Below are 13823 nucleotides of genomic sequence, written 5' to 3'. Positions count from 1 at the left end.
ACAAACCTATGCTCACCGAACTCCAACGGGATCTCTCCAGATGGAACACTCCCTCTATCTCCTGGACAGGACGGATACAAGCGGTTCGTATGAACCTCCTACCGCGGTTACTCTATCTATTCAGAACATTACCTATACAGATAACTAAGTCATCACTTAAAAACCTACAGTCACTTATCTTCAAATTTATCTCGAATAACAAAAAAAGCAGAATAAACCAGAAAGTAATGCATATGAATAGATCTAGGGGGGGAATGGGTGTTCCAGACCTTTTTAATTATTACCGAGCGGCACAAATTGCCCAGATGGCCCAAATCCACTCACAATATAACCGCCCTCTTTGGGCAGACATCGAAGATGCCTTATTATACCCAGTATCCTTCGCCTCGCTACAGTGGGCGCTTAAGGCTCCACAGACCAAACAATTAACTAAGTCACCTCTGACGGCTCACTCATTACAAATATGGAATCGCATTAAATTCAGCAAAAATCTACAATCTCCTCTTCCGAAACAACTTCCATTGTTTAATAATTTAGCCTTCCCACCGGGTCTCGAACCCCGAGCCTTCCATTGGTGGTCCCTAAAAGGAATCACTACCATAGAAAAACTCTTAATAAACGATAAGATACCCTCCTGGCAACAATTTTGCTCAGCCACCACGTTCCCCCCTATCGAATTCTTTAGAGCCAGACAACTCTTTCACTTTTTGAAATCTTTCGCAATCGAGCCAAATGCCACACTCACTCGTACCCCATACGAAGCCTGGTGCTCACTGCGCCCACTGGAAGGAGGCCTAATCTCATACATTTACTCAGTTCTCTCTCAACCCTCAGACTTCTGTAAACTAAAACCCATGAGTGACTGGGAGACGGACTTAGGACAAACACTACCTGACAAAACCTGGACAAAATGCTGTCTCACACTTACCAAAGGTAGCAACTACTACTCACATATTGAGACAAACTATAAAATCCTCCACCGTACCTACTTAACGCCCCAAAAAATTCACAGGTTCTCAAACTCCACATCACCACTCTGCTTCAGGGGCTGTGGCCAAACCGGCGATATAGCACACATCTGGTGGTTCTGCCCAGTAGCACAGAAGTTCTGGCAGGACATCACGTCTGCCATAAGTACTGCCCTAGAGGTTCCCTTATCTCCAGACCCTTTCCAACTCCTACTTGGCAATAAACCACAAAGGTGGAATTATCCCAACCATAGATTAGCCCAACATATTGCTAAAGCGGCGAGGTTGCATATTGCTAGACAATGGCAAAAGCCAGTTCTCTCCATTGAACTAACAGACCTCATAGTAAAAGATATTTTAATATCAGAAAGGTTGAACGCAGTACTCAACGATACAACATTATCCTTCACCAGAACTTGGCAGCCCTGGCTCTCCGCCGCCTCATCATCAAGTCTAAGATCATGTGCCCTATCCTTCTAATACTGTACCATACAAAGCCACTCAAGTGAACCAAATGCCACCTCGAACCTGTGCCATGTTACTGTTTCTGTCATAGTTAACTTTGTTTTGGCTATTCTTTAAGTGTAAAATGAGAATGTGCCCTTTGCTAAGGGCTATGTCAAAAGCAACCTTGTTTCTTACTGAAAACAATCCTAATAAAAATTGTTTGAAACTAAAAAAAACAAAACTTTTTAATACTCTGTGATATTATTTTTAGAGGTGTCCGGGTTGAAAACTGTGTTGTCCCAGTTGTGTATTGGACATGATGTGGGCTTCACGACCGCTGTCTGGAACCTCATGCTGTGTATTTACGGCCTGGTACCACCGCTAGGTACCACAGCCTATTATGTCTCGCTGCCTGCCTCATTGACTGCCTGCTGCCACACACTCATCCTCCTCCTCCTGCTGCTGCTGAATTTACCTCCTGCTGTCTGTGTGTTTCCACTGCCAGGGAGCACATACAATGGCGCTTCCACCATGCGCCACCAGCTATTTATTACGCTCAAAAATAGCTGCATTTCTTTAAAAAAAAGATATAGAAGAGAAAGAAGTGAAGAAGAAAAAGAAGAAGAAGTAGATATAGAAAAAGAAGAAGAAAAAGAAGAAGAAGATATAGAAAAAGAAGAAGAAGATATAGAAAAAGAAAAAGAAGAAGAAGAAGAAGATATAGAAAAAGAAAAAGAATAAGAAGATATAGAAAAAGAAGAAGAAGAAGATATAGAAGAAGAAGAAGATATAGAAGAAGAAGAAGAAGAAGAAGAAGATATAGAAGGAGACGACGAAGAAGAAGAAGAAGAAGAAGATATAGAAGAAGAAGAAGATATAGAAGAAGAAAAAGATATAGAAGAAGAAAAAGATATAGAAGAAGAAGAAAAAGATATAGAAGAAGAAAAAGATATAGAAGAAGAAGAAGAAGAAAAAGATATAGAAGAAGAAAAAGATATAGAAGAAGAAGAAGAAGAAGAAAAAGATATAGAAGAAGAAAAAGATATAGAAGAAGAAGAAGAAGAAGAAGAAGAAGAAGATATAGAAAAAGAAGAAGAAGAAGATATAGAAGAAGAAGAAGAAGAAGATATAGAAAAAGAAGAAGAAGAAGAAGAAGAAGATATAGAAGAAGAAGAAGATATAGAAGAAGAAGAAGATATAGAAGATAAAGAAGAAGAAGTATATACAGTACTGAACAGAATTTTGGACACACCTTCTCATTCAAACTTTTTTTTTTTTTTTAAAGGAACATCCCCACATAATCACTTGCTGTTGTTACTTGGAAAAAAGGATGTTTCTTGCATCATTCACCCCCAAAACAAGTGTTGGAAGCTATTTAAGGCCAATTCGAATAGTCAGCTCGAATAATGAGCTCGAATACCGACTCGAATAATGAGCTCGAATACCGACTCGAATAGTGAGCTCGAATACCGAGGTCGAATCGAATAGTAAAAAATATGCGACTCGAATATTCGACCTAACTCGAATAATTTACTAGTCGAATTCGACCTAACTCGAATAATAAAAAGGGGTATCCGAGCATCCCTAAACAGGACTTCTTATGCTTTTCTGTTAACAATGGCTTTCTTCTTGCCACTCTTCCATAAAGGCCAACTTTGTGCAGTGCAGGGCTAATAGTTGTCCTATGGACAGATTCCCCCACCTGAGCTGTAGATCTCTGCAGCTCATCCAGAGTCACCATGGGCCTCTTGACTGCATTTCTGATCAGCGCTCTCCTTGTTCGGCCTGTGAGTTTAGGTGGACGGCCTTGTCTTGGTAGGTTTACAGTTGTGTCATACTCCTTCCATTTCTGAATGATTGCTTGAACAGTGCTCCGTGGGATGTTCAAGGCTTTGGAAATCTTTTTGTAGCCTAAGCCTGCTTTAATTTTCTCAATAACTTTATCCCTGACCTGTCGGGTGTGTTCTTTGGACTTCATGGTGTTGTTGCTCCCAATATTCTCTTAGACAACCCCTGAGGCTGTCACAGAGCAGCTGTATTTGTACTGACATTAGATTACACACAGGAGCACTCTATTTAGTCATTAGCACTCATCAGGCAATGTCTATGGGCAACTGACTGCACTCAGAACAAAGGGGGCTGAATAATTACGCACACCCCACTTTGCAGTTATTTATTTGTAAAAATGTTTGGAATCATGTACGATTTTCTTTCCACTTCTCACGTGTACACCACTTTGCGTTGGTCTTTCACGTGGAATTCCAGTAAAATTTATTCATGTTTGTGGCAGTAATATGACAAAATGTGGAAAACTTCAAGGGGGCCGAATACTTTTGCAAACCACTGTATAACAAAACATGTACATCTAAAGGGATGTCTGGGATGCCTCTTACTATTGTAATGCCCTCACTGCACGGAACAGCTTGTAACAACACAGTGACACTCCACTCTCTTCTGCTGTTCCAAACAGGTTTTAGTCAATAGACTTCAGTAATTTACCAAACTTCTACCGTACCTGTACATTTTTTTATGAATCAGCACACAAAAGTCTAAAATACCGAATGCGTTATTAGGGCGGGTTAGGGGATGGGAGTGAGAGAGGAATAGGGGATGGCGTTTTGGAGAGGGAAGAGGGGGATAGGTGGTCTTAAGGGGTACCACTCTTACACCCTCAAGTGCAAAGTCGGGGAACACAACGACCACCTGATAAATAATTGGGATCCAGCTGGTCCCCCTTAGGCCTGGTTCAATACTGGGATCGCAAAAGGCAAATCGCAATCACCTATGGAGTGTGATTGCATTTCTACTAAGCAATTGTGGCTCCATTTTGCAGTGATTGCGTTTTCCGGTCTCATGCCAGAGAATGAGAATGGCGTTCTAGCTGCCAGCAAAATGTTGCACGCAGTGTACTTTTGCGATATACGCACATCACAGGCACTGCAAGGATTTACCGCAGTACTTTGCTGAATACCAGCTATCAGCAAAGAGCAGAAACACTACCCACCAAAGCACCCCAAGTGTGAACTGGCCCTTAAGAGAACTTGATTGGTGATTACAAATTGTTGCAACCTGCAGAGTAAAACTCAGGGGCGTATTTAAAATGAGTTAAATAGACCCCCAAATTCTACCTATGGCCTCCTCCTCCCCATAGCCATACCAATCCTCACCAAAAAGGTACAAAGCATAGAAACTCAAACAAAACAAAAAAAGATGCAGGCCAACAATTGTAATTCTGGAAAATACCAATTGCACTAGCAAAAACTCGGCAATGCAATTTACATGTTCATCGCCGTGCTGTTGCTATTGGCAAAATGGGAATGATACAATTTTTAAATCAAAATGAGCTTAGTAAAAAAGGGCCCTAATTAGTTAATCTCCATCTAAGTTAGTTTATTATATTCTTTTTTTTAACAGAGTCCTTTGGTTAATCCAGTTGGCTAAAACTAAATCACATTTTGGCCAATAGGATTGTAAGCCGGCCCACCATGGTAAGGTAGACTCTATTAGGGCGTAGCCCTCAACCTATGTGCAATAGAAGGACCAAGCAGATCACCAGCATGTAACTGCACGGCAGAGGCCGCCGGCTGACACGTGGAGACCGCCGCAATGCCGCCTGTCTCCGCGGCGGCATCTCCGCTATCCATTACACTACCCCCCCCGAGAAGTGGACCCCGGACACTTCCTTCCCGGCTTCCCAGGGTGTAACTCATGAAACTCTTTCTTTAAATCCTCAGCATGCATGCGACAATACGGCACCCAAGTTCTTTCCTCCAGACCATACCCCTTCCAATGGACCAGGTATTGTACAGAATTCTGCACCAATCGAGAATCCAAGATCTTCTCGATCTCATACTCAGGTTGGTCGTCAACCATCACAGGGGGGGGGGGGGAGGAGAGGAACCAACGTGCACTGCAGGCTTCAACAAAGAAACATGGAATGATCTCACACCTCTCATGCTGGCTGGGAAATCAATCACATATGTGACATCATTAATCTTTCTGGTCACAGGGTATGGGCCTATAAATCTGGGTCCTAACTTAGGTGACGGTTGTTTCAACGCTAAATGCCGAGTAGATACCCACACCATGTCCACTGGAGAAAACTTCCACTCTACAGACCGCCTTTTATCCGCCTGTTTCTTCTGAGTCTGGAAAGCTTTTCCCAAATTCCTCTTAACTAACACCCAAATCTCCTTTAACGCCTTTTGCCAATCTTCCAGGGCCGGGAAAGGAGTAGATGCCACAGGTAAAGGAGAAAACTTGGGAGATTTTCCCGACACCACCTGAAAAGGGGAAAATCCAGAGGAGGCACTTTTCAGGTTATTATGCGCAAATTCTGCGAACGGCAAGAACTTTACCCAATCTGACTGGGCATCGGCCACATAACACCTGAGGAATTGTTCAAGGGATTGGTTAATTCTTTCGGTCTGACCATTGGTCTGTGGGTGGTAGCCTGATGAAAACGAAAGGTCCATACCTAACTGATGGCAAAAAGCTCTCCAAAATTTCGACACAAACTGGACTCCCCTATCTGACACCAAATTTTCCGGAATGCCATGCCGAAAAACGTGCTGAATGAAGAGATCAGCTAACTCCTGGGTCAAGGGGAGTCCTTTCAGGGGGACGAAATGAGCCATCTTACTGAACCTATCGACCACCACCCAAATGACCGTTTTACCTTCAGACCTGGGGAGTTCTCCCACAAAGTCCATGGACAAATGAGTCCAGGGTTCGTTTGGTATGGGTAGGGGTTGTAGTGTACCCACTGGTGCCTGGCGAGAGGGCTTACTTCTAGCACTCTCTCACAAACTCTTTACAATCATGTGCCAGTGAAGGCCACCATACACATCTGGCTAACAGATCCTGAGTTCAGGCAGCCCCAGGATGCCCAGCATTCTTATGGGAATGAAATAATTGTAAAAGTTGTAGGCGAAAAGGAAGTGGTACAAACATAACCCCATCAGGCTTCCCTTCTGGAATGTCCTGTTGGTAAGGGCCCAGAGTAGCCGTCCAGTCCTCCCAAGTTTCAGTAGCTGCCAGCTTTTTGAGGTAGGATGGTCTCAGGGGTTGAAGGCTGAACTGTCTCAGGCTCAAAGCACCTGGATAACGTGTCTGCTTTGAAGTTTTTGCTACCTGGTGTGTACGTTATAATAAATCTGAACCTGTGATGGTATGTTCTGCCCCTTCCAGCCAATGGCGCCACTCTTCAAAGGCTCACTTAATGGCCAAAAGCTCCCGATTGCCGATATTGTAGTTCCTCTTGGCAGGAGAGAATCTACGAAAGAAAAAGGCACAAGGGTGTAGTTTGCCTTGAAGGCCCGAGCACTGAGACAGCACCGCTCCAACCCCAATCTCTGACGCATCGACCTCAACAATGAAGGGGAAGGTGACAGCCACATGTCTCAGAATGGGAGCAGAGCACAAAATTTTTTCAGTGTGGCAAAGGTGGTCTGTGCCTCTGACGTCCAATGGTAAGTGTCAGCCCCCTTTCTGGTAAGATTGGTAAGGGGTGACACTACCGAGGAGAACCCCTTGATGAACTATCTATAGTAATTGGCGAAGCCAATAAATCTTTGGAGTGCCTTCAATCCTACAGGTTGGGGCCACTCCAAAACAGCAGAGACTTTCTCAGGATCCATGGAGAGGCCAGAAGTGGAAATAATGTATCCCAAAAAAAGGAACTTTAGTGACCTCGAAAAGACACTTCTCTAGCTTCGCGTACAGCGAATTCTGTCTTAATTTCCTTAAAACAAACTTGACGTACTTACGATGTTCTGTCAGATTAAGAGAGAAAATCAGTATGTCGTCTAGATAAACTAGCACAAACTTTCCCAGAACCTCCCTGAAGACTTCATTGATTAACTCCTGGAAGACGGCAGGGGCATTACACAACCCGAAGGGCATAACCAGATATTCGTAATGCCCGTCGGGCATGTTGAACGCCATCTTCCATTCGTCACCGTCCCTAATGCGCACCAGTTTGTATGCCCCTCGCAGGTCTAACTTGGAGAAGATACTGGCATTGGTCACTTGAGCAAATAAATCGTCAATCAGGGGCAACGGATAGCGATTTTTTACTGTGATTTTATTCAGATCTCGATAGTCTATGCAAGGTCTAAGGCCACCGTCCTTTTTCTGTACAAAAAAGAACCCAGCCCCGGCTGGTGACCGGGAAGGACGGATGAAGCCCTTGGCCAGGTTTTCCTTAACCTTCCTGGCGGTTCGGGGTAAGCCGCGCAGGAGGCTTTCTCAGGCCCTGCTGGGCCGATTTGCTTAATTTTATTTTGCTGCACGCAGCTAGCACTTTGCTAGCTGCGTCAGCATATCGATCGCCACCGCCCCGCGCTCGATCGCTGCTATCCGTCGCACCGCCCCCCCCCCCCAGAACATGTGCGCTGCTTGGCCAATCAGTGCCAGGCAGCTCTGAGGGGTGGATCGGGACTCCCAATGACGTCGGTGACGTCATCCCGACGGGGGAAGCCCTCCAGGAAATCCTGTTCTTTGAACGGGATTTCCTGATCAGAGATCGCCGAAGTGGGCGGGGGGATGCCGCTGAGCAGCGACTATCATGTAGCGAGCCCTGGGCTCGCTACGATTTAAAAAAAAAGACTACTGCGCTGCCTCCTGGCGGAATTTATTAGACCGCCAGGAGAGTTAATGTACTCCTGCATCGCCAGCTTCTCAGGCCCTGACAAATTATAAAGATGACCTCTAGGGGGCATACAACCAGATCTTAATTCTATGGGACAATCAAAACTCCGGTGGGGTGGGAGTTTATCTGCAGACTTTGGACAGAACACATCAGCAAATTCAGTGTACTGCACTGGCACCCCTCTGACCTGTACCCTGGTGGCACAAACAGCAACTCTCTCCAAACAATGATGATGACAATGGGTTGACCAGCTCTGTAGCTGACCTGAAGCCCAGTCTATCTGAGGGGAGTGGAGTTACAACCAGGGCATACCAAGGATAATGGTAGAGGTTGCCATTTGCAGGACAAAGAACTGTAATTTCTCTTTGTGTAGCACCCCTATACTACATAATAACACGGGAGTCTGAGAAAGAGGCTGTCTACATTGCAAGGGAGAGTCATCTACCGCTGTGACCAATATCTGTCGGTCTAAAGGGCGTAAGGGAATCCCCAATTTTTTTACAAAGTCATAGTCTATAAAATTGGTTGCAGAGCCGGAGTCCACAAAAGCCTCTGTGAGTGTGGTCTGACCTTCCCAGGTAATGGAACAAGGAAGGAGCAGCCGATTATTGTTTAGAGGTAAAGACTGCTCGCCTAGGGTATTACCTCTGACTACACCTAGGCGGCAGCGTTTCCCGACTTCTTAGGACAATTCTGGACAATGTGACCCTCCTCAGCACAGTATAGGCAAAATCTTTCTGACCTTTTGCGTCAACCGAGAGTGTCCGATTTGCATCGGCTCGTCTGGTGGTGACGAGTGTGGAGAGGAGGCGTAGGAGATAGATCTTACTGCATTCCTACCACGGGTCTGTTTCTGATAGCGTAAGCGGCGGTCTACCCGCACAGCCAAAGAAATAGCTTCATCAATGGATTTGGGTTCAGGATGCCCTAACATCAAATAAGAGACTGCATCAGACAACCCTGGCAGGAAACAGTCTAGCAATGCATATGTTCCCCATCTAGCTGACACAGCCCACTTTCTAAACTCTGCCGCATAAACCTCCACCGGATTACGACCCTGCCTGAGAGCCTCGAGTTTCCTCTCAGCAGTGATCGAAATATCCGGATCATCATATATAATGGCCATGGCCTTAAAAAATTCCTGAACTGAGGATAGTGCCACATGCTCAGCATGAAGACTATACGCCCATGTTTGTGAATCTCCTGACAAGAGGGTCTTTATAAATGTTACCCTCTGCTGCTCTGAACCTGACAAGTTAGGCCTCAACTCAAAATAAGACAGCACACGATTCTTAAAGTTTTAAAAGTCAGATCTTTAGATTGTAAGCTCGCAAGGGCAGGGCTCTCACCCTTTGTGTCATGGACTGTTATTAATTTAATTGCTTGCACACTGTTAGACATTTATACATTTTAGTCATCATGTTAAATCAAATTGTAATCAGCAGTGCTGTATCTTGTATCAGTGTTCATATTTGATGTATATCATTGTCTGTATCATTATGTATCCCTTGTTTGTTTTCTTACATTGTACAGCGCCACAGAATATGTTGGCGCTTTATAAATAAATAATAATAATAATAATCTATGCCATGAGAACTTCTCGGGTACAGACATGCGAAGGTCTGTGACTGGAGGGGATCGTACTGCGTTAACGGCTGTTTGGAGTACCTGTACAGTCCCAGACAATTGTGTAATCTGGGTCTGTTGGGTGTTAATCACCCCGGTAAGGCTGTTTACCGCGGTGGTCAGGACTCCAACTTGATCACGCAGTGCGTCCATAATGTATGGTCTGCTATTCTGTAACGATTGGTGTCAGCTAAACAGATTTTCTGATTATTGGTGATCTGCAGTATTACCAATAATACAGATGCTATACCTGATTATGTGGTAATCTGCAGAATCACCAATAATGCTAGTATAGCCAGGCACAGGACTACCAAAGTGAGTAGTGTTTGGTGCAACAGTAATGAAGAAGAGAAGGTCTCCCGAGGAGCGGGTGACTACAGACAATACTGCAGCCAAGGATCACCTGAGGAGCAGGCGAGTCCGGCTGTACTGCAGCTAAAGGACACCTGAGGAGCAGGTGTTACAGACAGTGCTGCAATAGAGCTTCACCAGATGAGCAGGTGATTAAGACTGTACTGCAGCCAGTGGACACCTGAGGAGCAGGTGTCACAGACAGTGCTGCAATAGAGCTTCACCTGAGGAGCAGGTGAATGCTACAGATCCCTCACCAATGGCTAGGCCCACTGGCGAGGATAGAGAGGTCAGACAAGCAGAGTAGGCAACGTATGGACAGATAAGGTATAAAGACAGAAGGCTGATTCAGAGTTGAGTTCAGGCAGAGTCGGCAGCGTGAATCAGATGAGCAGAGGTACAGAGTCAGCAAGCAGGAGAATAGTCAAGGAAAGCAGAAGGTCATAACAGATAATACAATGTAATTAGTACTTTAAGCTATCAACAGAATCTGGTGTGGATCCCCAGCTCCGGCTGGTTCTAGCACACTTTGGGATCTGACTAAGGTCTGAGCGCTCACACGTAAGCATTTGCAACAGCAGACATGGAGCAACTGACAGTCTGGTACAAGGTTGCTCTGCAGCGCCGCCCCAGCCACTCAGCCAATCCGAAGTACTGTTGGAGTCATCTGACTTGTGACACAGAGTATATGGAGGAGCACTCACTGGATAAAGCGGCGTGCCAATACCTCAGTCATCCAGTCATTGACTCATTTACCTCTCGTGTGTTGGAGGATGTGAAATCACTTGAGGCTAGATTTAGAAAGGGGGACTTTCTTGTGCATTCTAATTTGAGTCAAAAACATAGGGATGCTTTACTTTCCCTTAAAGATGATAATACCATCATTGTTCGTCCAGCTGATAAGGGGGGAGCGGTGGTTGTGATGGACATTGAGATGTATGAGGCTGACATCAGGAGACAATTGGCTGACCCATTAGTCTATGAACGTTTATCTCATGATCCCTTACCATCGATACGAGTCAGGATTAAGAAGGTCTTGGACAATGCCCTGGAAACTCACATCATTGATGAGGGCCTATATAAATTTTTGAGTGTATCTTGTCCACGGACTCCTACTTTATACACATTACCCAAGATTCATAAGACCTTAATTAATCCCCCGGGGAGACCTATAGTGGCGGGTGTTGATTCTATTTTTGTTCCATTGGCTAAATTTATTGACAGTATTTTACAGCCCATTGTCAAGTCAGTTCCCTCGTACCTGAGAGACACTAAAATGTTCCTGGAGAAATTACATACTTTAAATGTCCCCCCTGAATCTATTTTGCTGGTAACATTGGATGTGGAAAGTCTCTACACCTCCATCCCACATGATGGAGGTGTAGAGACCATTGATTGGTATCTCATGATGTGCACTGATCTCTCTATGACACAGCGGAAATTTGTCATCATGCTTTTGGAAATTGTTCTGCATTGTAATTATTTCACATATGGGGACGTATATTATTTACAAAAATGTGGGACAGCGATGGGTTCTAACGTGGCCCCCTCCTACGCAAATTTATTCATGGGTTTATTTGAGGAGGCATTCATCTACACCAACACTCTTTTTCGCAGACACGCGGCTTGTTGGTGGCGATATATTGATGATGTCTTTTGCGTATGGAGGGGGTCACGTGACACCCTGGAGGAATTTGTGACCCAATTACATCTTACGTACCCATACATTCATTTTACAATTCACAGTGATGATTCACAGATTCCTTTTTTGGACACTCAGGTTAAATTCATTAATGGGGCTTTCCAGACTGACCTATATGTAAAGTCCACTGACAGAAATTCTGTTTTACATTTTGATAGTTTTCACCCCCGTTCCACCAGAGAGAGCATTCCATTGAGTCAATTATCAAGGGTTGATTTAATTGTCAGCAATGAGGGGGATAGACTCATGAGGAGAAGGGATATGGTTAATAAGTTTAAAGTTAGAGGTTATCCTGAGCATTGTTTTTCTAAAAGGGAGAAAAAAATGAGGAAGAGATGGGGGCAACGGATGCCCTTTGTCTCTACCTATAATGTCTGCAGTGATGCCATTACGGGTATCATCAGAAGACATTGGAATCTTCTAAGTAATGGTTTGCCACAAGTCCCGGAATTCAGATACCCACCGATTATGTTGTTTAAAAGAGCTCCCACCATACGTGACAAGCTGCAGCGTGGCGCGACTGGGGGGGGGGGTGCAGTCACCCGTTGTGGGATGTATCCTTGCCTCTCGTGCCACATGTGCAGTAGTGTCATTAAGGGTAGTAAATTTTATCACCCCACATTGGGTACCCCCTTTAACATTAGGAATTTTTTTACATGTGACTCGACATTTGTTGTATACATGTTGAAATGTCCCTGTGGACTTGCCTATGTAGGCATGACCACGCAGCGTTTGAAAGACAGAATTAGTTCCCATAAGTCCACTATTAGGGGTAACAGTAATACTCAAACAGTAGCTGAACACTTTCATGCACAGGGACACAATGTATCTCAACTTCGGGTTATGGTTATTGATGGGGTACCTTCAGATTGGAGGGGGGACCGAGAGAGGGAGCTTCGGAAGAGGGAGGCGTTCTGGATTCGGAGACTGGGGACCATGGGTAATGGTGGATTAAACAGAGAATATGATCTAAATTTTTGTATTTAAGTGTTTACTGCTGCATCATCTTCTGTATTTTTGATATTTTTATACTCATTATAGTTCTTTTCTCGTTTGCTTTTAGATCACTGGGAGCTGCGCCGCGTATGTCTGATGGAGTGAGGTAGTATGTTTTCCACATTCTGGTGTGCATAAAGTACTATTGCACCCGATGATTATGTTCCTGTCCCCTCTGATTGTAGATTGGGTTAATATCTGCACTTGTATTGGAGGGGCTGGTTATACAAAATTGTATGTTTTGTGCTGGAGGGTGTGTTTTGAGGATCTGTTTATTTTTCCTAGTACTTGTTGCCATGGTGACCACTGGGTAGGCGTTTTTGTTGCGCCTCTCGTGGCCGCCTTGATAATGCCTGTTGGTGACGTATAGGGGTTGCCAAGCGTCTTGCTCCGTGTTGACGTATTATACGCGTCCGAGGCGTCTATGTGGCCGCATACTGATGACGCAGGCGGCCGTCCACGTGGTTTCGCGGCTTGTTCCGCCATGACGTGGAGGTACGTGAGGTATGCGTCTGGGTGGTCACATGATCATGACGCAGACGGTAGCAGAGGCTGATGGCGGCGGCCATGGAGGTCTGCACGTAACCCTGGACTTTGGCCATCCATTGGTAATTATGCACAACCTGTTTTTTAGAGTGTGATGTTCCCCATCAGGTCCGCTGCGCAGCCCCGCCCACGGAGTATCGGGATTGGCCCGTTCTCAGTGGGGATTGTATTTAAAGGTGCACAGTTTGTTTGTTTGTTGTTTGGCTTACATGCAATTTGAGAAAGGGTTGGAGACCCGAAACAGCGTCTGTCATTGCTGCCATGTTTGATTAAAGAGCTATTTAATACTACTGGCGGTGCCGACCTACTTTTGTGAGGGAGTCATCTGACTTGGCAGATCAGCTGACTCCCCTTCTATTCGCATAAAGGTCCTGTCGCCTGGCGCGCGCGCGTAGCCCTCAATCTATGTGCAATAGAAGGACCAGGCAGATCACCAGCATGTAACTGCGCGGCAGAGGCCGCCGGCTGACACGCGGAGACCGCCGCCATGCCGCCTGTCTCCGCAACGGCATCTCCGCTGTCCATTACATACACC

The 13823-nt window shown here is 45.1% G+C and overlaps 1 protein-coding gene across 1 annotated transcript in view; it reads left to right on the top strand.

Moving 5' to 3' along the window:
- SH2D2A (SH2 domain containing 2A) overlaps positions 1-12871 on the top strand; it is a 162545-nt gene extending 149674 nt beyond the window's left edge. The window contains exon 9 of the transcript XR_011023726.1: positions 12810-12871. The gene's annotated coding sequence lies outside the window, so the exon portion shown is untranslated. The remainder of the gene's footprint in view (positions 1-12809) is intronic.
- Positions 12872-13823: the final 952 nt, after the last annotated feature.

This window comes from Hyperolius riggenbachi, chromosome 9, assembly GCF_040937935.1.
Source record: "Hyperolius riggenbachi isolate aHypRig1 chromosome 9, aHypRig1.pri, whole genome shotgun sequence".
Taxonomy (NCBI): domain Eukaryota; kingdom Metazoa; phylum Chordata; class Amphibia; order Anura; family Hyperoliidae; genus Hyperolius; species Hyperolius riggenbachi.
Note: the sequence above shows the minus strand (reverse complement) of the source record. Positions and strands in the feature narration are given on the sequence as shown.